Source organism: Arachis duranensis, chromosome 1 (genome assembly GCF_000817695.3).
Source record: "Arachis duranensis cultivar V14167 chromosome 1, aradu.V14167.gnm2.J7QH, whole genome shotgun sequence".
NCBI classification, from domain to species: domain Eukaryota; kingdom Viridiplantae; phylum Streptophyta; class Magnoliopsida; order Fabales; family Fabaceae; genus Arachis; species Arachis duranensis.
The window spans coordinates 69,790,982-69,801,063 of record NC_029772.3 but is presented as its reverse complement, the minus strand read 5'-3'; positions in this window follow the sequence as shown (position 1 = coordinate 69,801,063).

The following is a 10,082-nucleotide window of genomic DNA, read 5'->3' as shown; positions in this document are numbered from 1 at the left end:
AGTGACTCTTGAGTTATCTAATTCCTTTGTTGATTGATAATTAAAAGTTGCTAATTGATTTGAATGCCTCTAAAGCTAGTCTTCCTTTTAGGAGTTGATTAGGACTTGAGGAATCAAATTGGTTCATCCACTTGACTTTCGTCCATGGTTAAAGGTTAACTAAGTGGGAGAAATGAACAATTTGTTGTCACAATTGAGGAGGATAACTAGGATAGGACTTCTAGTTCTCATACCTTGCCAAGAGCTTTGTTAGTTGTTAGTTTATTTTCTTTACAATTTACATTTTTTGTCTAATATCTTAAAAACCCCAAACATACCTCATAACCAATAGCAAGGAACTTTATTGCAATTCCTAGGGAGAACGACCCGAGGTTCAATAATTTGGTTTATAAATTTAGCGGTTTGTTTTAGTGACAAACAAATTTTTGTATGAAAGGATTATTGCTTGGTTTAGAAACTATACTTCGATGAGATTTCAATTTTAAAATTCTAAACCGTCAAAAATCTAATCATCAGTAGGAAAATTTTTTAGGGATCTAAAAAACTTTATTCAAGTTGAAAATAGATACAAATAGAAAAATATATATAAATATATAAGTGCTTACCCTTCTAGGTCGAGCAAACTAGTATATCTTGGCCTGGCGCCTCATTAAAAAACCTTTTCAGGAAAAAGAGTGTACCTTGACCTAAGATCTTTATTACTTTCTAACTATAGTACCTTCTTAGGTTACAGGCATGCCATGACCTTGGTAGCTCTTGCCCCTCGAGGTCGGACACCTTGTAGTAGCCTTTTCCCAACACCTATATAACTCGGTAGGGTCCTTTTCAGTTGGATGCTAGCTTCCCTTCTCTTGATTGACCTGCTCCGATGTCATTTTAGATTAAGATGAGATCGTTGTTGGAAAAACTTCGCTGGACTACATTCTGATTATATCTTGAAGCCATTCATCGCTTTAATGCTTCCTCTCTGATCTAAGCTTTTTCTCGGACTTCTGGAAGTAAGTCGAGTTCTTCCCTTTGAATTTGGGAGTTGGCCTCTTCATTGTAAAGGATCATTCTGGGGGATCCTTCTTCGATCTCTACTGGGATCATTGCCTCCATTCCATAAGCAAGTCGAAAGGGTGATTCTCCTGTAGTGGAGTGCAGAGTTATCCGATATGCCCATAGGACTTGTGGAAGCTCTTCAGCCCAAGCTCCCTTTGCGTCATGTAGTCTTCGTTTTAACCCAGCTAGTATGACTTTATTGGCAGCTTCTGCCTGTTCGTTGGCTTGTGGGTGTTCTATGGATGTGAATTGGTGTTTTATTTTCAAGTCGGCTACCAAGTTCCTGAAGCTTGTGTCAGTGAATTGGGTGCCATTATCTGTGGTGATGGAGTAAGGGACCCTGAACCTTGTAATAATGTTCCTGTATAGAAATTTCTGACTTCTTTGAGCGGTGGCATTAGCTAGGGGCTCTGCCTCAATCCATTTTGTGAAATAGTCTACCCCTACAATGAGGAACTTGACTTGTCCCGACCCCTGGGGAAAGGGTCCGAGGAGGTCGAGCCCCCATTTTGCGAACGGCCAAGGTTACGTTACACTAATGAGTTCTTCTGGTGGAGCGATGTGGAAGTTGGCATGCTTCTGACATGGTGGGCATGTCTTGATGAACTCTGTCGCTTCCTATTGTAAGGTTGGCTAGAAGAACCCAGCTCGGAGTACTTTTTTGGAAAGAGCTCGTGCCCCGAGATGGTTCCCACATATACCACTATGTATTTCCTCTAGGACTTCCTTTGTGTTGGAGGTCGGCACACATTTTAGGAGGGGTGTGGAAACCCCTCTCTTATATAGGATGTTGCCTACTATGGTGTAGTACTATGCTTCTAGTACTAGCTTTTTTGCCTCCTTCTTGTCTGCGGAGAGTGTCTCTGACTTGAGATAGTTGATTTTAGGGGTCATCCATCTTGGATCTTGACCTGATATGGTTAGAACTTTTTCCTCCTCCGAGATAGATGGATTTTGCAATATTTCTTAAATGAGGCTTCTGTTGTTGCACCCTGGTTTGGTGCTGGCTAGTTTTGAGAGTGCGTCAGCTCGAGTATTCTATTCCTGAGGTATATGTTGGACCTCATATTTCCCAAGTTGTCCGAGCTGTTCTCTGGTTTTGTCCAGGTACTTTTTCATGGTAGGGTCCTAAGCTTGGTAGCTCCCTTCTATTTGCGAGGTAACTACTTGTGAATCGTTGAAGATGGTAAGCTTTTGAACTCCTATCTCCTTAGCCAGCCTCAAACCAGCTAGTAATGCCTCATATTCATCCTGATTATTTGAAGTAGGGAATTCAAACTTTAGTGAAAGTTCGATTTGGATTCTCTGATCGCTTTCTATTATCACACCTGCGCCACTCCCGGTTTTGTTTGAAGAGTCGTCCACGTAGAGATTCCCTTTTATGGGAGTTCCCAGAGTATTAGTTTATTTGGCAATGAAGTCGACTAGATACTGTAATTTGATGACTGTTCGGGCTTTATATTGAAGATCAAATTTGGATATCGACTGCCCACTACAGGATTCTTCCAGCCAAGTCTGTCTTCTGTAGGATGCCTTTTATAGGCTGGTTAGTCCGAACCTTGATAGTGTGAGCTTGAAAATACAGGAGAAGTCATCGAGAAGTGAGTCTGAGAGTGTAGGCGAACTTTTCTATCTTTTGATAGTTTTATTCAGCCCTTTGTAGAGCTTTACTGATGAAGTAGATGGGTTGTTGCCCACCTTCATCTTCTCTGACTAATGCTGAGGCTATTGCCCGATTTCCTACTGCAAGGTATAATACAATTGCTTCTCCTTCCCGTGGTCGGGTAAGAATGGGTGGTTGTCCCAAGAATTTTTGAAATCCTAGAAGGCTTTCTTACATTCTGTCGTCCATTCAAACCTTTTTCCCTTCCTTAGTGTGGCATAAAAGGGGAGAGATCTTATGGCTGACCTGGCTAGAAACCTGGACAGGGCTGCCAGTCTTCCGTTGAGCTGTTGTACCTCTTTGATGTAGGTCAGACTTTTCATGTCGAGTATGGCCCGGCATTTATCCGGGTTTGTCTCAATTCCTCTTTTTGTGAGCATGAAGCCTAAGAATTTGCCAGCTTCTACCGCAAAGGTGCACTTCGCGGGATTAAGTCACATACCATACTTTCTTATGGTTTCAAACACTTTGGTGAGGTCGGATAGTAATGATTCTTCACTTTGTGTTTCTACCAGTATGTCATCTAGGTAAACCTCCATTAGTTTCCCAATATGGTCGGCAAAGACTTTGTTCATCAATCTTTGGTAGGTAGCTCCTGTATTTTTGAGCCCGCATGGCATGACGATATAGCAGTAGTTTGCTTTTCGGGTTAGGAATGAGGTCTTTTCTTGGTCGGGTGGATACATCGGGATTTGATTGTATCCTAAATAAGCATCCATGAAGGAGAGGTATTTGTATCCGAAAGAGGCATCTACTAAAGCATCTATACTTGAGAGTGGGTAAGGATCTTTTGGGTAGGCTTTATTGAGATCGGTGTAGTTAGTGCACATCCGCCACTTCCCATTTGACTTTTTTACCAAAACAATGTTGGCTAACCATAGTGGGTACTTAACCTCCCTTATGAATCTTGCCTCCAGTAAGGCTTGTACCTGATCTTCCACAGCTTGGGACCTTTCTGGTCCGAGCTTCCTACGCCTCTGCTGCACTGGCCGAGATCCTGGGTATACTGCCAGTTTGTGGCACATTAGCTTAGGATCTATGCCCGGCATGTCTGCGGCCTTCCATGCAAAGAGGTCGGCGTTATCTTTTAGGAATTGTATCAGAGGCTCCTTCAAGTCTCCTTTTATGGTTGCCCCGATATTTGTTGTTTTAGCCCGGGAATTGCCGATCTGGACTTTTTCAGTCTCGCTTTTTCAGTCTCGCCTTTAGGTTGTGGACGGAGTTCCTCGCGAGCTTGAACTGGCACGAGTTCGATAGTGTTGATTTTCTCTCCTTTGCCTTTAAGGTTCAAACTTTCATTGTAACAGCATTGCGCAATCTTTTGGTCTCCTTTTATGGTGGGGATCCCTTCTGGAGTTGGGAACTTCATGCACAGGTGCGGGGTGGAAACTACTGCGGTGAGCTGATTCAGTGTTGTCCGACCTATTAGGGCGTTGTAAGCTGAGCTCACGTCAACTACGATGTAGTCCATGTTGAGTGTCCTTGACCGAGTTCTCTTTCTAAAGGTCGTATGTAGTGAGATATATCCAAGTGGTTGGATTGGAGTGTCTCCCAGTCCGAACAAGCTGTTCGGATATGCTCTGAGATCTTTGTCTTGTAGACCGAGTTTATCGAAGGTGCATTTAAACAAGATATCTGCGGAGCTTCCTTGGTCCACCAGTGTTCAGTGGAGATTAGCGTTGGCCAATATAATGGTAATGACCATGGGATCATCATGTTCTGGGATGATGCCTGTTACGTCTTCTTGGGTAAAGGTAATAGTGGGGAGGTCGGATGACCTATCTCCTTCCCTGACATGATATACTTCTTTAAGGTGTCTTTTGCGAGATAATTTAGAGATCCCTCCTCCTGCGAATCCTCCATCTATCATATGAACATGTCTCTCCAAGGTGTGAGGTGGCCGTTCAGCTCGTCCGACCTCTTCGTCCTTTCTTCTTTTTCTTGGTTCATCCGTTTTGTTGGCTAAGTATTGATCTAGTCGCCCTTTTCTTGCCAATTTCTCTATGACATTCTTTAGGTTGAAGCACTCGTTAGTAGGATGTCTGTAAATCAGAATTGTGGTCGTTGTCAAGGTTGTCCGCCATGATGATGGAATGACTTCCAGGATCTCCGACAATGGCGCCAATGTTCCGAGGGTTACCTGAAACTGTAGGTCAATCTCGGACGAGATCTACGATGGTGGCCGGAGCTGACGTGTCCGACTTGTAGGACTTGGTAGTGTTGCTGATCCTTCGTCACCGGAAGGTGGTGGTACCTGCAAGAGACTTCGATGCTTAAGTTAGCACGGGCTTTAAGCAGGTTTTAAGTAGAATCAAAGTATGAGTTATACCTAGGTGCTCCAGTGTATTTATAGTAATGTGGAGTGATCTTCCTTGAGATAGGTTAGTTATCCTATCTTATCTTCAAGTGAAGTCATCTTATCTTTAAGAGAAATCGCCTTTATCCTTCTGGGCTTTGGCTGCCTTTAGATTTGGGATGTGTCCCTTTGTTTGGGCTTGCTTTAGGCCTTTCTGGTGATTTGGCCGAACTCTTTGAGAAGAGGTCGGTGGCGACCCAACCTGAAGAGGTCGATCACTTGTCTTCAATCAGCCCGGGTCGCATAGCTCGATCCAGGTATGAACACTAACCATTGGACTGTCCCTCTGTCGTGCATCCCCAACTCAAGTTATCCACAAATTTAATTATAATTTATATCCAACACCCTCACGGGTGTATATTTACAGGGGCAAGCTCATCCGGAACTTTCACAGTGTCCGGCCACACTTGCGACATAGGGTCAGCAGAGTATCGAGTCTCCACCTGGAGCATGTGGTGGCTAGCCACTACTTTCACCCACGAAACTTGTATCTCAGATAGGTGGAGTGCAAACAGTCATAATATCAACACTTCAATTTAGCATATATGCATTTATTCACAGCTATACATTAATGTCTATCTCAGCCATCCGACTTTCAAATCATAGCACATAACTAGCCATAATCGCCATCATACACCACCATTTGGCTCAAAATATGCTCGGCCATTGGTTCATCTCACATACATCACTCTACCACCTTCCTTAACAACTTATATCATCATCATTCATCATATTTATCATAACATCCATTTTCTTCCTCCACAAGTTACCCCTTTCCTAGCCTTCTCTTAATTACTAGGCATTTAATATCAAATTAAGACTTAAGGGATGAAATTGGGGGTTTATAAGTGTGAAATAACCTTCCGGAAGGTTATGAGCTTGTTGGGAATGTGAAGGACTTGGAAACAAATTTTTAGAAATGAACTGAGTCGCGTGCGTACACACAGAGGGTGTGCGTGCGCATGCCCAGAAATAATTTCAAACGTGTGTGTACGCACAGAAAGCAAAATCCTTAGCGTGGGGCACGCGCACAATGTGTGCTAGCGCCGTCACCAGTGTGCCATTCCCAACCTATGCGTGCGCCTGGGCCTGTGCGTACGCACAGCTCACAATCCTTCGTTGGTTGCGCGTGCGCACAGGGCATGCTAGCGCTGCCACCATCAGCCCTGTCTTCGCGAGTGCGTACGCACAAGGCTGTGCGTGCGCACACAAACCAAAAATCACAAATTTTGCAGAAGTTGCAGAATGCATATTTTTTGCCCAAACTTCCAACGATCATATCTCCTTCCACAAAATTCGGATTTCCACCAAATTTAAACCGTTTTAAAGCTTATGAAATTATCTTTCTATTGATATAAAAGTTATCAAATTTCAAAAATAATTGTTCAAGATATAATCTGTTGAAGTTCATCAAAATTTCCGTTTTTACCAAAACTTATAAACTCCCCTTTTTGAAACATACACTTACAAAACTCTTTCAAAAACCAGCAAAACTCAATGTTTCAATACCAAATACTTACATTTACTTATTCAATCATCAACCCACCAATTCCACCATATTTAAACAAATTTCAAGGTGACAATTCTATATATATGTATGTATATATATAACAAATTCACATTTCAATTCATGCTTATCAACAAGAGCCTCAATGCTATCATCAATTCTACATATTGAACCATATTACACCCAATTTTTCACATATGGTACCAACATTTATCATCATTCCACGATTCACTAAATTCATATACAACAACACAATTCATATAAATGCATCCACATCCTTAATGATTCAACTCCTATCCTAGGGTCTCTAGCCTACATTTTCGCACCACATTACATTTTAGATACAGGAAATCGAAACCATACCTTGGCCGATTCTCGTTTCACCCGAAACACTCTCAAATCAACTTCCAAGATTTACAAAGCCTCACCAACAGATTTCTAAGCTTGAGATTCCACACCAAAGCAAACGGTACGTCAATCGGAGCTCGGAGCGAAAAGTTATGCCACCTCGAATTAAACCAAGGGTTTGCTTCTCCTTTCTCCTCTCAAGAGTGTATTTCAGCGAGTTTGTTATGTTTGGGAGGGAAGAGAGAGCTGAGCTCTCTCATTAAACGGGGCTTGGCTGGGCCCTTGGGCCCAAATTGGGTCTGGTTGGCCCGGTTTGGCCCGTTCGGCCCAATCTTGGGCCGATTTCTTTAAAATTGGTGTCAAAATTCTCGTTTCGAATTTCTCTACCACATTAAACCATAAAAACCTCAATTCTCACTTTCTAGAATATATTTTAATTTATGGATTAATTAGCCATAAATTAACCGGGTTTTACATTCTACCCACCTAAATGGGAATTTTACCCACAAAATTTGAATTTAGTTACCTATGAACAGGTGTTGGCAGTTTATCTGCATCTCTAACTCAAGCTCCTAGGTGTGCTCCTCAACACCGGCTCGACTCCATGCCACTTTCACTAATGAAACCTCTTTTCTGCGCAACTTCTTAATACTTGTGTCATCAATCTCGACCGGAGTCACCGGTAGAGTCAAGTCTTCCTTTATCTAAACCGATTATGGTTCTAACACATGGCTAGCATCAGGAGTGTATTTTCGAAGCTACGACACGTGAAATACGTCGTGCAAATTCGAAAGGTGAGGCGGTAGGGCCATCCGATACGCCACCGGTCCAACTTTCTCGAGAATCTAAAACGGACCGATGTATCGGGGTTCAACTTCTTCATTTTAATCACCTTACCTACTCTTGTTGTCGGAGTAACCTTAAAAAAAACATGGTCTCCTTCCTCAAACTCTAAGGGCTTCCGCCTCTGATCGGCGTAACTTTTTTGACGGCTCTGAGCAGTGAGCATCCTATCTCTGATTTTCTTAACTTGCTCAGTAGTCTCAGCTATCAGTTCTGGCCCTAATAGATCTTTCTCTCCAGCCTCGTACCAGCACAACGGAGATTGGTATTTCCTCCCATACAGAGACTCATACGGAGCCATTCCAATGCTCGCATGGTAGCTATTGTTATACGCAAACTCCACTAGCGGCATATAGCGATCCCAGCTTGCCAGTTGGTCCAGAACACAAGCCCTCAGCATATCTTCTAGGGTTTGGATTGTTCTCTCAGATTGACCATCGGTTTGATGATGGTAAGCTGTACTTAAGCTCAAACGGGTTCCGAAAGCTTTCTAAAATACACCCCAGAACCTTGAAGTGAAACCGGGATCCCTATCAGAAATTATAGCCGCAAGCAGTGAAGCCTCACAATCTCCTTTATATACGGGCATGCTAACTCCTCAAGAGTGTAGTTCATCCGAATGGGTAGAAAATGAGCCGACTTTGTTAGCTGGTCCACGATTACCCAGACAGCATCAAAACTGGCTCTAGTTATCGGTAACCCCGACACAAAGTCCATCGCAATACTCCCCCACTTCCATTGCGGAATCTCTAAGGGCTGCAATGTCCTGGAGGGTCTCTAATGAGCGGATAATTTATACGCTTTTTGGCATTGTCTTTAGGTAGTTTTTAGTAGGATCTAGCTACTTTTAGGGATATTTTCATTAGTTTTTATGCTAAATTCACATTTTTGGACTATACTATGAGTTTGTGTGTTTTTCTGTGATTTTAGGTATTTTCTGACTGAAATTGAGGGACCTGAGCAAAACTCTAATAAGAAGGCTGACAAAGGACTGCTGATGTTGTTGGATTCTGACCTCCCTGAACTCGAAATGGATTTTCTAGAACTATAGAACTTCAAATAACACGATCTCAGCGGCGTTTGAAAGTAGACATCCAGAGCTTTCCAGCAATATACAATAGTCCATACTTTATTCGATATTAGACGACGCAAACTGGCATTCAATGCCAGTTCCATGCTGCATTCTGGAGTAAAACGCCAGAAACACGTCACAAACCAGAGTTAAACGCCCAAAACACGCTACAACTTGGCGTTTAACTCCAAGAGAAGCCTCTGCACGTGTAAAGCTTAAGCTCATCCTAAGGACTCACCAAAGTGGGCCCCGAAAGTGGATTTCTGCACTTAGACTTATTTTTGTAAACCCTAGTAGCTAATTTAGTATAAATAGAACTCTTTACTATTTTACTAAGGGTCCTTTTTCCCTAATTTCAAATTTCATATCGTATTTTGGGGTCTGGCAATTCGGCCATGCCTGGACCACCATCACTTATGTATTTTCAACGGTGGAGTTTCTACACACCATAGATTAAGGGTGTGGAGCTCTACTGTACCTCGAGTATTAATGCAATTACTACTGTTTTCTATTCAATTCGGTTTATTCCTGTTCTAAGATATTTGTTGCACTTCAACATGATGAATGTGGTGATCTGTGACACTCATCATCATTCTCACCTATGAATGCGTGCTTGACAACCACTTCCGTTCTACCTTAGACCGAACGAATATCTCTTGGATTCCTTGATCAGAGTCTTCGTGGTATAAGCTAGAATTGTTGGCGGCATTCATGAGAATCCGAAAAGTCTAAACCTTGTCTGTGGTATTACGAGTAGGATTCAGGGATCGAATGACTGTGACGAGCTTCAAACTCGCGATTGTTGGGGATTGTTCGTGCACCAAGTTTTTGGCGCCGTTGCCGGGGATTGTTCGAGTTTGGACAACTAACGGTTCATCTTGTTGCTCAGATTAAGTAATTTTCTTTTCAAAAAATGTTTTCAAAAGTCTTTCAAAAGATTTTCTTTAGTTTTCGTTTTTCTAAAAAATTTTTCGAAAAAAATTTAAAAATACAAAAAAAATCATAAAATCATAAAAATAAAAAAATATTTTGTGTTTCTTGTTTGAGTGTTGAGTCTAATTTTAAGTTTGGTGTTAATTGCATGTTTTTAAAAAACTTTTGCATTTTTCAAAAATTCATGCATGTGTTCTTCATGATCTTCAAGTTGTTCTTGGTAAGTCTTCTTGTTTGATCTTTAATTTTTCTTGTTTTGTGTCTTTTGTTGTTTTTTCATATGCATTTTTGCATTCATAGTGTCTAAGCATTAAAA